General features: G+C 49.3%; 1 protein-coding gene across 5 annotated transcripts in view; it reads left to right on the top strand.

Annotated features, from left to right (window-relative positions):
- Window positions 1-21,233, top strand: part of GTF2IRD1 (GTF2I repeat domain containing 1) — a 70,772-nt gene that overhangs the window by 3,577 nt on the left and 45,962 nt on the right. The window contains exons 1-2 of one of the 5 annotated variants that reach the window (XM_053275355.1): window positions 162-456; window positions 1,050-1,092. The exons of 1 other annotated variant lie outside the window; for it this stretch is intronic. The gene's annotated coding sequence lies outside the window, so the exon portion shown is untranslated. Of the gene's footprint in view, window positions 1-161; window positions 457-1,049; window positions 1,093-19,170; window positions 19,302-21,233 lie in introns of those variants that run through there. 3 more of the 5 variants (XM_053275356.1, XM_053275357.1, XM_053275359.1) reach the window with 3 other exon arrangements.

Raw genomic sequence — 21,233 nt, forward strand, 5'->3', positions numbered from 1 at the left:
AGATTGCCCGGCTCTGCTGCGGCTTGCTGCGGCTTGCTGGCTTGCAGCTCACTCTCTCTTTCCAGCCTGCCTCTTAATCCTGTATGTAAATAGCAGCCAATGGATGCAGCGCTTGAGCGGGGCTGGGATTAGAGCCGGGGCGAATAGCGGGCAATCTTACTGGGATTACAGAACAAAGAGGCGCCCTCCCCGCTCCGCCTCGTCTGCAGCCCCCAGGACGCAGGGGCGGGCTGCAGGGGGGCCCCCGCCTGGCCCGGCAACACCCCCTCCCTCTGGCAGCCGCCGCCGCCCCCCCCCCCCAGCAGCCAGGCTGGGAATTACCCCCCCTCCCCAATCCCCCACCCTCCTCCTCCTCCTCTTTCTCCTTCCCTCCTCCTCCTCCTCTTCTGGACAGAATAATTCCACCCCGCAATCCGAGCAGGAGGAGCTGATTGCTGGGAAAAGCTGATCTGTGGGGTAAGAGAAACTTTTGACCGCCCCCCCACCTTTCTGATCCAAGCAGCCCCCCCACCCCCTCCAACAATCCAGCCCCCCCACCCCCACCCCCGTCCCCAAATCCAGCATCTTTTGCAGGGCACCCTTTGATTTTTAGCACACTGCAGGGTTGCAGATATACTAGGGGGAAAGGCGGGGGTGGTGGAGGCAGCAGGATCCAAGTGGGATTATGATGCTGGATGGGCGAAGTTATGGGGTCAGAGGCGAGCAGTGGGGTGGTGGGGGTGGTCCCCCAGTGGGGGAGGCCGCCTGGGGCTCGGGGAAGCTGGCAGAGGCGAAGATCTCTCTATTGACACTGACAAAATAAAAATAAAAAATGAATGTATGGATCCCAATGCAGCTGTGCAGGCAAGAAAGAAGGGCTGGTGTCTTGTCATTTGTACCTGGAATATTCTTCGGGTGGGTGGGTGGTTTTTTGGCACTGGGGAAAGAGAAAAGATCTATTCCACCCTGAGCTGCAAGAAACGGCGAGGGGGGCTGGAGAAGGGGGACAGAATGTGGCTTGTCTGATTTTTCTCTCTCTCCCCCTTTTCTTTCCCCCCAATCTGCTGCAGTTTGGGGAATGAGGTCAGGCTGAGAAAGCCAAGAGCTGAGAAAGTGAGTTGATGATTGACTAAATCTCTCCCTTTCCCCCTTTTCTCTCTTTCCCACCCATGAAATTTCCGTGCTATTAACACACCTATCTGCTGATTCTTCAGCATCTGCACACCAGACACTCTGCGGCAGTCTGTCATCCACCGTGCGCCCCCCCCCAAAAAACTTGATTATTATTATTTTTTTAACTCTCTGCAAATCTCAGGGGCCTGTTAATTTATCCTTTTGGGGAGACTTCCTGGGTAGAAATCTCCCCCCCCCCCTTTATTTATTATGATTGGTTGTTATTTACTGTCGGGTAGCTCGAATGCAAAGTGGCAATGCTTTTCGTAAACAAATAATTGGATAATAATTGGCTTTTGCCATTTGTGTTTTACAAAAACCCTGACCCGTCCAAGTTGTGTTTATTGTTATAAAGGTGCCCCCAACTCCTTTCTGTCTCTCTCTCACTCCCCATCATATCCCACTCCCTGGCCACTTGTCCTTATATTTGTGAAATAAGTGGTGCCTAGATTTGTACCTGCCTATATTTATTTTATATTGCAAGTTATAACGAGAAAGCTCTCTTTTGTTTTTCTCCTGTGTGGGGGTCCTGCTTGTGGTTGTGGTGCGGAGAAGGCAATCCGTGCATGCTCAGAGGCGCTCTTCTTCACAGGTGTGGGTGTTCTAGGCAAATATTAAAAAGAAGATTCTGGGGCCGGGTTTGGGGCCAGCTGGTTTTTGCCATGGAAGGACCAGATTCTTTGCTTCTCTGTATTTCACCCCAGTTATACTTTCTGTACTGGGTGTCAAAGCTGTGCATTTCCAGACAGAAAGACGCTTTACTATAAGTGCTTCCCCAAAATCGCATCCTGGGTGGGGTGGGTGTGACTTTCCGCTCTTGCAACTGTTTTCCAAAAGGAGAGGAGGTGGCTGTGTTGGCATCGAAATATCCTCGGCTCCCTCTCTATCAGCATGGGTAGTGGCCTGTTTCATGGGCCGCGCTCATGGCTGAAATGCTTTGCCAGCAGCTTTTTTAAAAAACAACAAACCCCAAAAATGATTTATCCATGAGCAGAGAGGAAAGAAGAGAAAAAACCCCAAACCAAACCAAGTTGAGCAGCTTTGCTTAAAAATAGAAACGAGTGGTTGTACTGGCAAGGCACTTCATTTTTTTTATTTTAAATTTTGACAAAACTGTTAACCAGGCTCAGAGAAATAGGTCCAATGCGCTTTCCCTTTCAGAAGGGAAATCGCTGGTGGGGTTATTGTGGAGGGCAGGAAGCCAAAAACCCTGGTTTCACATCAAGGACAGCAGAACTAAGTTGCACCTTGGCAGAGATCTGCCTTTGTAACGTTTGGGCAGGAAGAATCGTGCCTGCAAGTGAGTTCCCATCTGATCAATTCTCTTGGGAATATTGCGGGCGCCTGCACATTTCCAGTGCTTGTGATGGGTGCTTAATGTTTGCCTTTTGGATTGTGCTGGTGGGGCGGGGGGGGTCGGATTTGTGCAGCGAGGCGGTGGGTCCGTGACTTTTCTGTGTGGCAAGGCTGGTGCATTCATACATAGTTTCATGTATGTTTTTATGGGAGAGTCAATGAGTTCTTGTAGCTAAGGATTTCTACCTTGGTCTGGAAGAGCATCACGGACTCCCTATGACCTTGGGTGATTCACTGTGATTTCGTTCCCACCTGTAAAATGGGGTCCGTGAAGGCTTGAGAGGAAGGAAATAAAGATGGGAAAGCATTTTACAAACCCAATGTTCTCTCTATAGATATGGAGAGAGATAAGCACCTCATACGTTTTCAAGACTTTCTTTTTACCCATCAGGCGATTCTGGTCAATTATGTCCTGGACATAATTGACACATCCTGCAATTGTAATTGACATGTTCTGAGCTGTCGGTGACTAACCAGGGGAGGGATCTTGGGGTCGTGGTGGACAGGTTATTGAAAGTGTTGACTCAGCGTGCGGCAGCTGTGAAAAAGGCCAATTCCATGCTCGGGATCATTAGGAAGGGGATTGAAAATAAAAATGCTAATATAATGTCTTCATATAAATCTGCACGGTGGTCACATCTGGAGTACGGTGCACAGTCCTGGTCACCGTATCTTAAGGAGGACATTGTAGAACTGGAGAAGGTGCAGAAGAGGGCCAACCCATATGATCAGGGGCCTGGAGCACCTTCCTTATGAGGCAAGGCTACAGCCTCTGGGGCTCTTTACTTTGGAAAAGAGGCGACTAAGAGGAGACAGGATAGAAGTTTATAAAATGATGCATGTTGTGGAGAGGGAGAAGTTCTTCTCCCTCACTAGAATTGGGACCATCCTGTGGAGCAGATTGCCAGGAAATTTGTGTTCTGCTACATAGGAAGCAGCCTCATACTGAGTCAGACCTTTGATCCATCTAGCTCAGTCCTGTCTACACTGCCTGGCAACTGCTCTCTGCCAGCCCTACCTGCCAGGGAGTGAGCCTAGGGCCTTCTGTATGCAAGCAGGCCGGCGCTCTTCCCAGAGTGGCCACATCCCCTGCGGGGAAGATCTTACGGTGCTCACATGGAGTCACCCATCCAAATGCAAACCAATGCAGACCCTGCTTAGCCAAGGGGGGTGATTCGGGCCCTGCTGCGACAAGACCAGCTTCACCGCCGAAGCTGCTGCCAAAGCATCATCTGCCGATTAGAAACCCCCAAAGGATTTTTTGGTTCTCCAAGCTATCCAAGAAAGAAGCCAGTTCTCCTCTAACCGGTTATTAGCCGTTCCAGAGGCAGGTACAGCATGGAAACAGTGGGCCGGTAAATTGCAGAGTGCGCATGCGCGGACACACATGCGCGCCAGGGACAAAACGGGCCCACTCACCACTCTGAAGAAGGACCACATCTGCGCTTCACAGAAACGGTTTTTGACAAAGCGCTCTCACTAAAGTCAAAATTAAGGGTTTTTTTTTACCAGAGACCAGTACCCCAATGTAGAGACTGTCCCTGATAAAACAGAGGAAGTTGGAGCATATGCTCTATATTCGTTGTTCCCAAACTGTGGTAGGGACATAGGAAGCTGCTAACTACTGAGTCTGGACCTTGGTCCATCTGGCTCAGGATTGTCTGCACTGACTGGCAGTGGCTTCTCCAAGGTTGCAGGCAGGAGTCTCTCTCAGCCCTATCTTGGAGATGCTGCAAGGGAGGGAACCTGGAACCTTCTGAGCGGCATAGCTTGCAGTGCTCTCACACATGGGTTCTCCCCTCCAAATGCAAACCAGGGCAGACCCTGCTTAGCCACAGAGAGAAACCCCATCTGTAGGTGAATTTCTGGCAACTGGGTGTACACCCCTGCGTCTGTTCCGAAGGGGCTTCTCGGGCCAGGCAGCACCTCTGCAGGAGAGAGCTTGGAGGAGATTCCCTGGGGAGTATCCCCTGCTCAGGGTCGTACGCGGACTTGCAGCGGCAATCCAAGGTTTCTGGCAGCAGCCTCTCCCAGCCCTACCGGGAGGTGCTGCTACCAGGAAGTGAGTGAACCTGAAACCTCCTGCATGAATAGCAGGCGCTCTTCCTCTGAGCTACAGCCCCCTCCCCTAAGGGGAATGCCTTACAGCGCTCACATGTTGTCTCCCATCCAAATGCAAACCAGGGCAGGCCCTGCTTAGCAAAGGGAGCCCGTTCCTGCTCGCCACCACAAGGCCACCTCTCCTCCCCTGAAACTGCTCTTTGAGTTGATTTCTTTTGCAGGCCACATTCTGGGTTGTCTGCCCCTCTTGCAAAGGAGGAATTATTCCGCGCCTACGGTGTCAACGTGAGATACCGGCCCGCTTCCGAGGGGTATTTTGAAACCCTTTTAGCTGTGACAGACTCTTCCGATAAGGCGCAGGTTTTAAATTCCACTTACTTTCCAGCGCCGGGAAGGTAGATGCCAGCGACCGTATCTGGGTCACGTGGACTCTGCCGTCTGATTTTAATCTAGATACTGGCCAGAGTTGCCTACAATCAAGTTCCTATTGTTAGCTGTGGTCTGTTTCCTTTCCAAACCCTTCTCCTCCTGCATAAGCAAAGGCAAGTGTGGATGCTTGCGTTTCTTTTTCGTGGCCTTTGTCTCCCGTTCCTCTCTCGGAGCAGCGCCCTCAGGGCTCTCCTCTTTTTACCTTCCCAACAGCCCTGCGAGGTAGGTTCCCAGTTGGCCCAAGGTCAAACAGTCAGCTTGACAGCAGGCATAGGAATGGGCGGATCCCCCCCCCCCGCTTTTTGCCCTGCTCCTCCTCCTGGTATATCTAAGAGCCTTTGAAACATTAATCCTGGACATGCACCATCATTCAGTGATAGATCAGCTCTGCATGCAGAAGGCCCCAGGTTCAAAGCTGGGAAAGATCCCTGCCCGAAATCCCAAAAAGTTGCTGCTAGTCAGAGTAGACAATCCTGAGCTAGGCAGACCATGGGCCTGACTCAGGCGGCAGCAGCAGCTTCCTATGTACCTATGAGTTCCGGAATGATGAGAATGGGAGGAAAACATTTCCTTCACCTTCTGAATGAGTTAAGAAAACTTCAGCTACAGCCCCTGGCCATAGTTAATCCTCCCCTAAACTAAACCGCCTCCGGCCCCAAAGAGCTTAACCTGTCCCCATAGGGAAGGTGCTCCAAACTACACGTGTGGGAACGACACCTGTCGCTTCATGGCACACACACCTCTTGCAGAAGCTCCGAGATTTATTACGTGTCCGTCCTCCTTTTTCCCCAGCGTCCCTAACTTTGCCTATATTTCAAGAGGCTGCTCCCACAGGAATAGCTCGGATTTTTTGTTGCTAGCATTCGGTCAGCTCTTATCAATGCTCTCCGCTTCCTTTTTGGGAACCGTGCTTCAGAGGAACCCAGGCGGGGCTAAGACATCGATTCGGAGGTGGTACGTTTCGCAGCGTGGAATGCCGAATTCGGGTTGCAGTGGAGAGGGACACACCCGTTGCTTCAAATTCCAATCCTTCCTTCGCTGAAGTCAAATGGGGCCTTTCGGCGTGAAACCGTGCTCCTGAGGCCTCTGTACGAATTAGAATCCTAGTATTTTAGAGTTGGAAGGGACCTTAGAGGTCAGTTAGATCAATCCCTTGCTCAGGGCAGGAAGGCAAAATGCTGCCACATGGTGATTTGAACCACTGGCCCGTTTCGCCATGTCAGACTGGCAAAGGCTCTTCAAGGCAACCTTCCTTGAAATTCTTCCTTGAAATTCCTTGGAAATTCTTCCTTAATTTGTGATTTGCATAAATTAGAGTGCCTTGCTCTGATTTTAAATTTGCAGCATCTGATTCCCCCAAACTCTCTTTTAAGTACAGCGGGGCGGAGCTGAAGACCACCCGTTACTTTCCTTTCCCACTAACCAGACTTCCCTGCAAGACAAATGTTTCTAGCATCTGTATTGTTGCTTCACCTGCAAACTGCCTGTAAATTAAGCCTGCAGTGATATATGGGTAATCGAGTCCTACAAAATGTACAACTTATTTTCTCTGTGATGGGAATAGGTTTTAGGAAATGGAGCATTTGATCACTTGTTAATGTGCAACTTTAATGTGCAACTGCCCTGTGGTTGTCTTTGGTTGAATACAGGAGGGGTTGACCATTGCCTCCTCCCACGCAGTATGAGATGATGCCTTTCGGTGTCTTCCTATATCACTGCTGCCCAATAGAGGAGTTTCCCATAGTCTGGGAAACATACCAGCAGGGATTGCTAGTCAAGTTCTGAGGTCTTACAGGAACATAGGAAGCTGCCATATGCTGAGTCTGACCCTTGGTCCATCTAGCTCAGTATTGTCTACACAGACTGGCAGCGGCTTCTCCAAGGTTGTAGGCAGGAGTTTCTCTCAGCCCGATCTTGGAGATGCTGCCAGGGAGGGAACCTGGAACTTTCTGCTCTTCCCAGAGCGGCTCCATCCCCCAAAGGGAATATCTTGCAGTGCTTACACTTCTAGTCTCCCATTCATATGCAACCAGAGCGGACCCCGCTTAGCTAAGGGGACAAGTCATGCTGGCTCCCACAAGACCAGCTCTCCTCCCCTGATAAAACTAGCAGGATAAAGGTTTCTAAATTCATGCACAGTGTGGAAAGGGTGGACCGGGAGGCCTTCTTCCACTCTCACAGCATTAGAACCAGGGGTCATCCCATGAAACTGGCGGCCAAAAAAATAGGGCCGACAAAAGGAAGTACTTTTCCACTGAGTGCGTAACTAATCTGTGGAACCCTCTGCCACAGGATGTGGTGCTGGCCACCAGCTTGGGTGGCATTAAAAGTGGCTTGAATTCACAGAGGGCAGGGCTACTGGTCCTGTTGGCGATAGGCCGCCCCCTGACTCGGAGGCAAGATACCTCTAAATCCTAGTTTCAGGGGAGCAATGACAGGAGAGAGGGCATGCCCTCCTCTCCTGCTGGTGGGCTTTGCAGAGGCATCTGGTGGGCCGTGGTGGGAGATGGGATGCTGGACTAGATGGGGCTTCTTGGGCCTGATCCAGCAGGGCTGTTCTTATGGGTGCTGAACCGTCAGGGGCATTCATATGGGTGCCCTGATCCAGTTTGCCTCCCTGTGACTGCTTTAGGACTTGGTGGTTTTAAAATGGGAGCTTGGATTGAGGACCTTTATAGGCTGCGTCCCTTTGGGCAGAGGGGATGATGTATGATGATCGCAGCTATTAAGTAAGACCTCTTAAAGGATGGAGCCGCTCTGGGAAGAGCATCTAGGTTCCAAGTTCCCTCCCTGGCAGCATCTCCAAGATCGGGCTGAGAGAGACTCCTGCCTGCAACCTTGGAGAGGCCGCTGCCAGCCTAGGTTGACAATACTGAGCTAGATGGACCAAGGGTCTGACTGGCAGCTTCCTATGTGCTTATACTTGTCGCTGCTAAAGAATGATCCGCGTGGTTGCATTTTAGGGGGCGCAGTTTTAAATTTGGTTTGTGTGGGTGGCATGGGTCATACTTTTGGGTTCCGTTTCCTCCCCCAGGGCCTTCGAGGGTAATCAGTGTAGGTGGCTGGATCTCTTTTCATCTCGAGTGCGCATGTGTGTGTGTAACCTCCCTTGGGGTCGCACGCATGAATTGCCCCCTTTGCTAAGCAGGGTCCACCCTAGTTTGCATTGGGATGGGAGACCACATGTGTGAGCACTGGAAGACATTCCCCTTAGGGGATAATGGGGCCCGCTTTGGGAAGAGCATCTCTAGGTTTGCAGGCAGAAGGTCCCAAGTCCCCTCCCTGGCAGCATCTCCAAAATAGGGCTGAGAGAGAGAGACTCCTGCCTGCAACCTTGGAGAAGCCGCTGCCAGTCTGGGTAGACAATCCTGAGCTAGCTGGACCAAGGGTCTGACTCAGTATCTGGCCGCTTCTTACGTCTCTGTGTTCCCAGAGTGCCTTCCCTCTGTCCTTGTTAATTTGTGCGTCTTTTTCTCCTCCTCCTCTCCTCTTGCCATGTCTCTCTCTGACGGTTTTGACTGCCGAGCCCTTGGAGAGTGCTTCTCGTTTAAATACGTCGCCCGGGACGATCGGCGACGCCAAACATTTTTGAAACCCTGGCACGACGGCACAGTGAAGGCTGCACCGAGCGAGCGCTATTAATACAAATCTCGCGGCAGGAACGAGAGGCGGGAGACCTTTTGCGAGGCATTAAACATTTATTAAAGCCATTAGAATTAGTGTCGGGTTGTATTGATTAAAAGGAAATAAAAGGGAGGGCCCAGCTGTTGGCTCAGAGAAAGCTGCAGTGTTAGGAGCGGCGGCAACAAAGACCATGTTCACATCACTCTGGATTTTGGGCCCTTTTTCTTGGCTGCGTCTTATCCAGGCAGATAAATAGGGATGAGCAGAACGGACCTGGATATGTCGCATTCCGGTTCCTAGCACACTGCCTACTGAGTCAGACCCTTGGTCCTTCTAGCTCAGTATTGTCTACCCAGACTGGCAGCAGCTTTGTGAAGGCTGTAGGCAGGAGTCTCTCCCAGCCCTATCTGGAGATGCCAGGAAGGGAGGTGTGGACCTTCTGCATGCAAGTAGCATTCAGATGCTCTTCCCAGAGCAACCCCATCCACTAAGGGGAATATTGTACAGTGTGCACATGTAGCCTCCCATTCAAATACAAACCAGGGCAGACCCTGCTTAGCAAAGGGGGCAGTTCATGCTTGCTACCAGAAGGGAGGGCCTTCAGGCCCTGCTCTTGGGTTTCCCCAAAATATCCAGTTGGCCACTGCTGAAAACAAGATGGCAGACAGTCCACTGAGGAGCATGCTTGGATGAATTAAGGCTTGGTTGACAGCGATTGGACCTTGGGGGTCAGCTGACCGGATGCTCCGCAAGGCCGGTCCTGCGGCCTAGAGGGCGCTCTGGAGCACACGCGGTTCCTCACTTCGACGTCTGTGAATGCCTGTTTCCCCAGCTGCAGTCAGTTAGGTTCTGCTTTCCCCCTTTCATCTGTAGGGTTGCCTTCGAAAGCACCAGGGGGGATTTGAAAAACATATTTGGCCTGAGGCAAGCTGTGTGTGTCATTTCTCTCTGCAAGCATCCAATATATATATTATTTATTTTTTTAAATGGTGACTTTTGTCTCTAATTTCCCCGTTTGAGGATTATGCTATTTTAGAAGAGGAAGGGAGCAAGATGGGGGTGGGTGGGTGGATCAAACTCCTTTTTGTTTTGATGTTTGAGGTTGTAATTCTTGTACGACGTGGCTGTATCGAAAAAGACGCCGTCTTTATCTCCATGGGAATTACACCTTGCATAAACCCCATCGGCGAAGATGGGCGCAGACCACTTCACAATGAAAGCTGCCTTCCGTGAGACGCAAATTGAATCGCTCCGAAATGAGAGATGCAAAAATTTCTGAATATTTGCAAAACCGTGTGTGTGTTGTGTGAGTGTGTGTAAATAGGGTTCTTTATTCCTATTCTGGGGAAAAGATTTGGAGGGGTGTAAACCTCACCAGAGCTACCTAATGGCACAGCAGGGAAATGACTTGACTAGCAAGCCAGAGGTTGCTGGTTCAAATTCCCTCTGGTATGTTCCCCAGACTTTGGGAAACACCTCTGTCGGGCAGCAGCGATATAAGAAGATGCTGAAAGGCATCATCTCATACTGTGCGGGAGGAGGCAATGGCCAACCGCTCCTGTATTCTACCAAAGACAACCACAGGGCTCTGTGGGCGCCAGGAGCCGAAACCGACTCGACGACACACTTTACCTTTAAACCTCACCCAGTTCCTATTTGGGGTTTTCATAGCTACGAACGCCTCACAAAATGAAGGAGGTGTCTTATTACTGTATTTACCTCAGTCCAGAACTAGGTTTTTCCCAAGCTCTTTGATGCTAAAAATTGTGGAATCATCTTAAATTCAGAGTCCTCCTTCCATTTGAGGGAACACAAGCACAACTTGTACTTAATCTTTGTTTTTAAGGGGGTCATCTTAAATTCAGAGTCCCCTTCTCTCTGGGTAAATACAGTATTTGGTCTCTCTGTACCCATTATACAGAATGAGGCTGCATGCAGAATGAGGTGGCAGAATTCTGGGCTGGACGACTTTAGGCCGCATGGGTCCGCTTTGCATGAAAAAGGCTTCCAGTTCAATCTCTGGCAAAGTCTCCAGGTAGAGCCAGGAAAGACTCCTGCCTGAAGCTGTGGATGGCCGCTGCCAGTCAGTGTAGACAATACTGTCCGAGATAGACCAATGGCCTGACTCAGTAGAAGGCAGCTTCATGAGCAGATCGGTTAAGTGGCTGCGCACCTGCTTTGCACGGGGAGCGTCTCGGTTTCGATCCCTGGCAGCATCTCCTTGTAGGGCTGAGAGCGACCCCTGCCTGAAACCTTGGAGAGCTGTTGCCCGTCAGTGCAGTCAACACTGGGCTAGATGGGCCAAGGGTCTGACTCAGTCGGAAGCTGCCATCTCAGCATTGTCTTCCTAGACTTGCAACAACTGCCCGACAGTGTTTCAGACAGAGGCTTTCCCCAGCCCTAACAGGGACCTTCTTCCACTGAGCCACAAGCTGGCATTTATTTAGGATTTCACTCGCTGTGATCTTTTTAATAGGGATTGCCGGGGATTGAACCTGGGACCTTCTGCATGCAAGGCAGGCATGCCACCATTTGCACCACAGTCCCTGCCCACTGCAGTTGGGTAGGCAGAAGTGTCCCCTTCCTATGCTTCAGACCTCGGATTGCTTGCATGCCAAATTTGCAGTAGGGGTCTGCATGGAACCGGCTGGATCGGTTCGAGACCCGAACCGGACCGGGCCAGTTTAGTCCGGCATCCCCTCAACCCCCCCTGGTTCGGTCCCAGGGTGAGGTTTGCAAAAAAAAAAAAAGTCCTCGAACCCCCCCGAACAGTCAGGGGTGGGGGGTGTTTGGAGGTGTTCGGTCCGGGGTTGGACCGAACAGGGGATGGTTCGGTTCAAACCTGAACCATCGAACCGAACAGTTTCGACGTCGAACCTGTTTGCACATCCCTAGTTTGCAGTCTTTCCCTGATGGTGCAGAGGAGCTCATGAGACAGGCTGGGATTCTGCGGTTGGTGTGTGTGTGTGTGTGTTTGTGTGTGTGTGTGTGTGTGATTCCCGCCCCCCACCTTCCTGAAAGAAGCAGGTACTCCGGCGAGGGATCAGGAATAGGGTTTCTCTTTCAAGATAGACCGCATTGCAAGGTAGACCTTTGTTTACCCACTTGGGGGTCTGCACGCTGAGTACAGAGAGCTCGGCCTGGCCCCATCCCTTTTCGGTGGGGATTCTTCTTGCAGCAATCTTCAGCTGGGAAACAGATTGGCGGGCGAAGGCGTTGCGGGTGTTGCGGGCTGGATGACTCGCCTTGGATTCCCTCATTGCTTTCGACACGTCGTCATGGTTTCGTTTTCTTTTACAGCGGGAAACCACTCAAGGAAGAGAAAACATAATGCACAGTTTGGGGGTTTGCACGGCTCCGGATACGGATACGGTACTTGGATACGGATACGGCGGATTATTTATATACCGCTTTTCAGCCAAAGTTCCCAAAGCGGTTTATGGAGATATAAATTCATAAGTAAAAATGGCTCCCTGTCCCCAAAGGGCTTGCAATCTAAAAAAAGAAACAGGACAGTCACCAGCAACAGCCACTGGAGGGATGCTGAGCTGGTCAGAAACATAGAATCCGTATAATTCTGTGTCAGTGTGTCGCTCTTCATCCAACTGGCTTTTGGGCTCAGATTGGACGGTTCTGGGTTCAAATTCTGCCTGGACCCAAAGTCCACTGGGTCGTTTTCTAGGGCTGCCAACCTGAATTGGCATGAACAGCAACTTGATAGACAGGTATTAGCAAGTAGTCCTGTTTCTCATGGCGCTTTGCAAACGTTTCACTTGCGGATTTCTGCACTTTTGTGCATGAAGAATGTCCCAGGCTCAATCCCTGGCATCTCCAGGTAGTAGGGCTTGAAAAGCCCCCTGTCTAAGACCCTGGAGAGCTGCTGCCAGTCAGTGCAGACAATACTAAGCTAGTTGGACCAATGGTCTGACTCTGCATGGCAGCTTCATGTATTTGTTAACTAAAGTTTTAATTTATTTGTTGTCATTCATCTGTTTTAACTAACATTTTAACTTTTCTGTTTTTCTTGTAAACTGCCCAGAGACGTAAGTTTTGAGCGGAATAAAAAATATGTTCAATAAATAAAATAATAATAATAATAACAACAGCATCCATAGCTCAATAATAGAGCACCCATGTTCAATTCCTCTTACAGAACTGGAACAAACTGCCGACAGGTTCTTTTGAAAACCGCTTTGGCAAGCTTTATGCAAAGGGGAGTTAGGCTAGCTATGGGTCAGATGGGCAGATTTAGATGGGTACAGGTCAGCTAGGCAAATGAGATACCCTAGATAGCTTATTTCCTAATGGGGAAAACCACAAGAATACAGCTGGGCCTTTTCTTTCTTTCTTTCTGCTAAGAGTTGGCCATCTGGTCCTAGTCAATGGACTAACTGGTGAGGAACCGAATCCAGATATATATTTGCAAACAATGCTGCAGTCAGCAGTCCACAATCTTTGCCAACGAGGCAACGGTAATCTATTTTTAAACCGTATTCTGAAACGACGTCTTTCTGATTAAGATGGGTGGTATCTTCTAATTCGACGTGGCCTATCACAACTTAACAAGTACCCCAAAACCATCTTAAGACCTTCTCCTGAGACATGGGATTATAAAAGTTTTGGCCATGGGTTTGGTTTTAGGAGAGATCTTCTGGGGAGGTCCAGTTACAGTTGCCACCGGCTCATTTGGTGGCAACTCTGGACCGGGCCTTCTCTGTGGCTGCCCCAGGGCTTGGAATTTGCTCCCTGTCGAAATAGGATCACCCCCTTCTCTGTTTGTTTTCATGAAGACCCTCAAGACGTTCCCTGTTTTCCCAGGCTTCTAATGGAAGTTTTCTTTCAATGTAATGTCCCCCCCCCCCGAGCTCTTGTTTTAATAATTTTGTGGATTTGAACTGTTTTATACTGTTTTAATATTTGCTGGGTTTTTATTTTATTTTATTGGTACTCTGCCTAGAGATGTTTATATCAGGCAGTATAGAAATATAAGATAGAGAGATAGACAGACTGAATTTAAAAAAATGTCTCCTGGCCAGAAAAAGGTGAAAGTAGTTTGCTTGTGGGGGTTTGCTAAGTGGCCTAGACTGTGGCTGCGGAAATTGACGATTTGAATAAAGAACTGGCAGACAGTCATATGAAAATTTGGAAATGAAAAAGCAGGGACAGCATTTACAGCGAATCGATTCCCAGCTGTCCACACAAAGCCAGCCTCTTAGTCCTCGGAATTTGGATCGGACGCAGGGAGGATTGGAAAAGGATAGGAAATTAGAAAAGAATTAGAAACTCAGATGGCTCTTCTGCAGGAACAAATTCCAGCCCCGACACAGGCCAGGGAGGACGCTGATTCAGCAAGCATTCCGGTTAATTTTAGAACAGAAGCTAAAAACAGCAGGACGAGCAGCTGGTCAGGACCCAGCTAAACCCATAGCTAAAATTTGGCTATTGGGGAAATATTAGTAATCAAGAATTCTAGCAAAGGGATGATGGGAGTTGTAGTCCAGCAGAAGCACCAGATCCCCTTTGCTAAGCAGACTCCACCCTGGTTTGCATTTGAATGAGAGACCGCATGTGAGCGCTCTAAGATCTTCCCTAGGGGGTGGGGCCCCTGGGAAGAGCGCCTGCCTGCTTGCATAAAGAAGCTTCCAAGTTCCCTCCCTGACATCTCCAGATCAGGCTGAGAAAGACTCCTGCCTGCAGCCTTGGAGAAGCCGCTGCCAGTCTGGGTTGACAATCCTGAGCTAGATGGACCAGTGGTCTGACTCAGTATATGGCAGCTGCCTATGTTCCTAAATAGGACAGTTGGAAGCCCAAGTGGCATCTGATATGTGCATCTCCCTCTTCCCTCTTCCAACCCGACACGCCATTTCAGATTTCTCCTCCTCAAAGGCTGCCGTTCCTGATTAGAGTTGCCGCTTCCTCATTTCTATTCCTCCTCCGCCCCGAAGGCAAGTTTTGTTTGCAGGATTAGAAGCAAATAAATATTTATGTGATATGCAAATATGGCTTGATAAGATACAAATGCGCCACGAAGAACTGGGAGCCTCGTTGGGCTGGCGAGGAGATTAGCCTGCGTCTGTTGGTGTACCAAATTCTGTCTCTCCCCCTTCTTCCTTTTGAGGCGAGATTTGCTTTTCTTAAAAAATGGCCTAGCGGGAACAGAGAGGAAGGAAAGGTAAACAGTGATGGGTTCTCAGATGCCCCGCTATTAAATGCCATCTGCTAAATATTCCTCTGGAAATATAATGCACCCCTCATTATTCTTATTTACTAAGGGTAATCCTTCCTCCACTCGGTCTTGAGAAATCTCTGGCCCTTTTTAAAAGGATGCCCTTTTATAAATGGGTGTGGATTTCTAGGGTTGGCATTCTTCACGGTTCAGCGCCTTTTCTAGAATCTCCCAAGACAGATTTCCGCTTGTGGGGTTGATTTTAATTTATCTTTTTAGGAGTCTGAGGGTTACCCAATGGAGCTTGGTGCAGAACTGGTACCCCAGAGGGATGGAAGAGAGTCCCCATTTTCATTGGCAAAATGGTGGAGGATATGGGCGTGACTCATTTATTCTGGGAATCTAGGATCATGTGCTGTGTAGGCCCTCAGTTGCCGGATTTTCTTGCTTGTAGTCAGAATTGTACACCACACCTCCCACGTGGCTTGGCCACGCCCCACATATTGTATGCCACTTGCCCGATTGCTGGGCCATCCCTTTACTCTCCTAAATTAGCTATTCTAGAGTTGTCCCTGTGCCGGTGGTTGTTGCCAGTGGTATGTGTGTGCACGCGTGCATGAATTTAACCCCTTTGGGGACAGGAAACAAATTTCTCTGGGCTTTTGCTTTGCAAACATTTTTGTTTTAAATGAAAAGCTGTATCTAAGTATTTTCAGCATCATTACGCTCTTTGAAGACAGAACGTTAAATATTTGGAAAAACTCCCCACCTGATGCATGTGGATCTATGATGGAACAAAAGGATTTGGGGCAAAAATGGCTGATTGCATCAATTGCACAGGGTTCTGAAATTGCATGGTTGCCCTCGGTTTTTACACTGAACTTTTCTGCTTCCAAATTTTATTCTGAACTTTAACATCCAAATGTTAGCAACTTGTGCGGGTCACTGGTTTATTATTCTTAGATATTATTCTTTGGATAATTAGTTGGTAGATTTTGTAGACAAGATCATGTTCCCACAGTTGAGATGGGTTTAGTCGATGTTGGCCCACGATGCTAATGTACAAGATAACCTATATTAAACTATTGTGGGAAGGGAAGATGTATGTGGGCGTGATGTTGGATGAAGGCTGGGGTGTGTTTACATTATTTAGGAATTGCAGAACTGCTTGGTTTGTTATCAGTTTGTTGACACAACATTTCCTTCTTGTTTTTTAGTCTTTTTTTCTTTTCCTGTGGTTTGCTTTGTTTTCTTTCCTTAATTGGAGGTTTGTGTATGGTCCTAAAGCATGCCTATGGAATTTCAATTTAAAATAATAAAAATTGGGGGGCAGAACCCCTACTCTATCTCGGAGCTGCCCAGGTTTGGGATCCTGACTGGTACATAAGCCACCTGGGGTGGTCAGGTCAGTACCATAGGAAGCTCTCATACACCGAGTCAGACCATTGGCCCATTTAGCTCTGTATTGTCAACCCAGGCTGGCAGCGGCTTCTCCAAAGCAGGCAGGAGGCTTGGAGATGCTGCCAGGGAAGGAACTTCTGCTGAGCTACGGTTCCCCCCGCTAAGGGGGATAGCTTACAATGCTCACACATGTAATCTCCCATCCAAATGCAAACCAGGGTGGGTGCTGCTTCGCAAAGGGGCAGGTCCTGCTTGCTACACAATGCTCATTGTGCGTGTTGACAAGGTCTCCACCACCCCTAGGGGTGGAAAAGAGGTGATCGCATTACAGGGCTTTCAGTGGGTTGTCCTGCCTTGCTTGTCCTGACCATCGGGTCTACCGTGGCCACATTTGCAATGGTGTTTTAAAAGCTTTTTTTGGGGGGGGGATTTAAAGCACAAAAATGGGTGGAATGGAAATGGAAATTGGAAGGCATGTCCCCCAAAGATGACTCCATGGAGTGAGTCTGTTCACTTCCCTGACCCTTTCCTCTCTGCAAAAATGACTGCAATTTTACCCAAATAGTTTGGGGGTAGGGATAAAGAAGCGGTGAGAGCAGGGTCACAATGCTATCGTATACTTACCACATCTAGGAGAATTGACTGATGGTTGATTGAGTGCCGTCACGTCGGTGTCGACTCTTAGCGACCACAGAGATAGATTCTCTCCAGGGTGATCTGTCTTCAACTTGGCCTTGAAGATCTCTCAGTGGTGCCTTCATGGCTGTCGTCATCAAGTCCATCCACCTGGCGGCTGGTCGTCCTCTTCTTCTCTTGCCTTCTACTTTTCCCCGGCATGATGGACTTCTTGAGGGACCTGGGTCTTCACCTAACATGTCCGAAGTAGGATAGTTTGAGCCTGGTCATTGGTGCCTCGAGTGAACATCCTGGATTAACTTGTTCTAGGATCCGTTGGTTTGTTTTCCTGGCTGTCCATGGTCTCCTCAAAAGTCTTCTCCAGCACCCAAGTTCAAAAGCAAAAGGTACAATTCATGCTTGCCACCACAAGACAGATTAAAGGGCTGACTGATTTGGTTGTTGGTTCTGGGCACCATCTTTCACAGATGGATTATGGGAAATTGGTAAGGATTCCGAGGAGAGCTAGGAGCCGGTGCGGGCGATACATCCAAATCAGTCCTGGCCGATATGCCTTTATGGATTGCAGCGTCAGCTTGGCATCTCCAGGGATTTCCATTGATCTCAGTTCAGGGCATGAGGAGCTGGTTTTGTGGCAGGGAGCACGGATGGTCCTCTGTGCTAAGCAGGGCCTGCCGTGGTTTGCATTTGGATGGGTAACTACATGTGAACGCTGCCTGCTATTTTTCCCTTGGGGGATTGGGCCACAGCTCGGTGGCAGAGCCACCTCCAGGCAGGCCTGGGATAGACTCCTGCCTGGAACCTTGGAGGGCTGCTGCCAGTCAGTGCAGACGATACTGAGCTGGATGGACCAATGGTCTGACTCTGGATAAGGAAGCTTCCTATGTTTGCGGTGACCCTTGAAAGTGATCTTGGAGAACAGTTTGTGGGAAATATTGGTGTGGGGGGAGTCACTTTACACCCTTGTTGTTATTGTGTAGCCGGCAAAAAATCCTATCATCAAAGAACTTGATTTGGTCCTTTTGTGTGGGGGAGTGCAATTTCTGCAGTTGTTTCAGGGATGTATTTATTCGGCTATTGCTTATGCTGTTTCCTGGGAGGCTTTTGTTATTTTCTGCAACTTTTTTCTTCGCCAGTACCAGGCCCTATGTCACTAGAAAAGTCGCCCTCTTTTTCGTTTCTGCCATCCAAGTACATTATTATTATTTGATTTATATACCGCCCTTCCGAAAATGGCTCAAGGAAGTTTACATGGGAAACCGATCTAATCAGTCTAATGGCTTGGAATTATTCTGAGTCAATGTTTCCATTTTTGAGTGGGTCCCGCAGATTGTTTTTATGTCGTCGTTTTAACGACTTAATTTGCGTTTGTTATAGCTGTGGCAAAACACTCAAAGTGAGTGAGTGAAGTTTAAAGGTAAGTCCTGTAAAATAGATCTAGATTGTAAGCACCCTTGGAGGATGGACTTCTGCACTCATTCTCTGGACATGAACTGTCCCCTTTGCTAAGCAGGGTCTGCCCTGGTTTGCATTTGAATGGGAGACTACATGTGTGAGTACTGTAAGATATTCTCTTTAGGGGGTGGGCCTGCTCTGGGAAGAGCGCTTGCATGCAGAAGGTTCCAAGTTCCCTCCCTGGGATCTCCAAGATAGGGCTGAGAGAAACTCTTGCCTACAACCTTGGAGAAGCCGCTGCCAGTTTGTGAAGACAATACTGAACTAGATGGAACCAAGGGTCTGACTCAGTATATGGCAGCTTCCAAGGTTCCTATGTAAGACATAAGTAGAATATGAAAGACGTGAGGCCATTTGGACCTGACGGACTGCTAGTCCTCCAAGAGTCTCCATAAATGGACCTCAGTCTCCCAGTAACCACTTGCATTAGACCCCCTGTGGAGGCTGAGTTGTGTTTCTGCATGGAATACTTGCATTGAGCTGTTGCTATTTTAAAAGGGCTAGCGTGCATGCCTGCATTTATTCTCCTCTCTGCATCGGGAAGCAGCAGCAGTGGGACGGGGCTCCAGGATCCCCCAACTTCTCGGGGAGCGCGTTCCTCCGACAGTGGCGTAGGACTCATTATTGACCTGTAGGTCGGCCTCTCGTAGGCCTCTCTGCCCTCCCTTCGCAGGGAGAAATGCGTGGAGAGTTCAGGAGCTCCCGTACCAGGTGGAAAACAACAAGCTTTTTATATTCCCTCTTTTGGAGCTCGTCAGGCGGCCAAGAATGAAGATTTTACAGTGTTGGAGAGATTAAAGGCCCCTGTAACATTGTTCAAATACCTCGAGATTAGTTGCCGTGGCAACGGATGCCAGTTGCCATAGGCACCCTGGGGCCTGGAATTAAGATTGAGGATTTTTTAACCCTGGTCACGCAAACGGTTAGCTGAACTGGCCTTTTTGTGTTTGGTGTGTTGGGGTCCCCCCCACAAAAAAAAGGTGGTGCGGGGGAAAGAAAACGGTGGCTCCGAAATAATAACGTGAGTTTCACCGTCCGAGACTCGGCTACCCGACTCTGGAAATGGTCTCTTTTTTCGGGGGGGGGGGGGGGCGAAGCCTTTCCGATCAATCATGGCAAGCGCCCCGTATTGGGTCAATGTTAGCAAACCGGAACTTGATGAAAATAATGCTCCTGATGGCAATAGTGCAATGAATCTCTCTCTCACACACACTCACACACACACACACACACACACACACACACACACACACACGTCGCTTTGACGGCCTCCCTAGGGAACCAGATGGCTTGGTCTTCATGGTCTCTCTCTCCCCTAGGGCTGCCATATTCCGGCTTTCCAAACCCGGGTGCCTAATTTGCATATCCTGCAAATTGGCTTGGAAATGATTTTTTGAGCAGAAGAGTGACGGCACGTTTTGCTCCAGAACTCCGCTTCTACAAGGGCTACAGCTTAGCCCTTAAAAATAATAATAAAAGCAAGCTGAAATCCAGACGAATCTGGGTGGGCTAAGCAGTCCGCGTAAGGTGCTTAAAATCCAGGTGAAACCTGGAATTTTTTTGGGGGGTGGGGCATGGCAACTCTCCTCTCTCCTCCATTTAATTGTTGTTGTGGCAAAGTTTTTGCAAAGCTCTCCTCTTGCTTTGCCCGACCCCATTCCTCCATTTCTGCTCCTGACTTCAGGAGAGGAAGCTAGAAATGACCTCCACTCTGATTTTCTTGGCAATTTGGCCTTTATTTGCCCGGTGAAGGAGACGCCATAAATAGCGACGAGATCACCCAAAGGGCATCCGATTTCCCTCGGCTGTCGGAAGCTGCCTTCTACCGAGTCAGACCCTTGGTCCATCTAGCTCAGTACTGTACACTGACTGGCAGAGGCTCCCTAGGGTTGGAGGCTCAGGGGTCCCTCTCTCAGCCCTCTCTTGGAGATGCCAAGGAGAGAATCTGGGACCGCAGGTGCTCTTCTCAGAGTGGCCCCATCCCCTCAGGGGTGCCTCTTCTAGTGCTCACATGTGGAATGTCCCATTCAAATGCAAACCAGGGCAGACCCTGCTTAGCAAAAGGGACAGTGCATGCTTGCTAGCACAAGACCAGCTCTCCTCCCGTGCTTTGTTGAGTTCTCGTTTGGGTACAGTTGTACCAGAAGGACCCCAAATACATTAGGTCCAGGCTGCAACAAATATGACCAATATTTATATACCGCTTTTCAATAGAAGTTCCCAAAGCAGTTTACACAGATAGAAATAAATAAACAAAAGGGCTCCCTGTCCCCAAAGGTCTCGCCAGCTAAAAAGGAAACCTAGGAGAGATACCAGCAACAGCCACTGGAGGGATGCTGTGCTGGGGACGGATCTAGCCGGTTGCTCTCCCCACTGCTCAGTAAAGCGAATTGCTACTTTTAAACGGTGCCTCTTTGCTCATTTAGAAGGGCATACCCTCAGGTCCTTTTCTCCCAAAAAGCCTGGAGACTGTCGGGGTTGGGGGAAATTATCGGGAGCCGGGCAGAAATCTCCAGGAACCGGTTCTGTCAGAGTTGGCAACTCGACGTGCTACAGGTTTAGGGGTGCCCCTTGCATGCGGCAAGGTGGCCGATTATTGAGGTTCTGGCACCGTGGCCCGGCCTGATTCCTTGGGTATCCAATTTGATTGCACCTTGCTTTAAAGCAGGGGTGGGAAACCTTAGGTGTCTTTGGACTTGTTGGAAGCCGTCTTGTCGACCCTTTGGGCTGAAGGCAGAGTAAAAATATTTTAATAGAAGAGATGAATGGCCCCAAAGCAGTGCTGAGGTGCCCTTGGGAAGCTGAAGAATTCTACGGGAATGGAAATCTCTCTCTGGAACAGATGCTCTAGAGGGGAGGGCTCCTTTCCTTCAAAGCTCCAGTCTAAGACATCTGTGTCACTCAGAAGCTGGCTTCCTTTAAAGAGGCAGCCTAAGACTTCTATCTGACTCGA

This window comes from Hemicordylus capensis, chromosome 12, assembly GCF_027244095.1.
Source record: "Hemicordylus capensis ecotype Gifberg chromosome 12, rHemCap1.1.pri, whole genome shotgun sequence".
Classification (NCBI taxonomy): Eukaryota; Metazoa; Chordata; class Lepidosauria; order Squamata; family Cordylidae; genus Hemicordylus; species Hemicordylus capensis.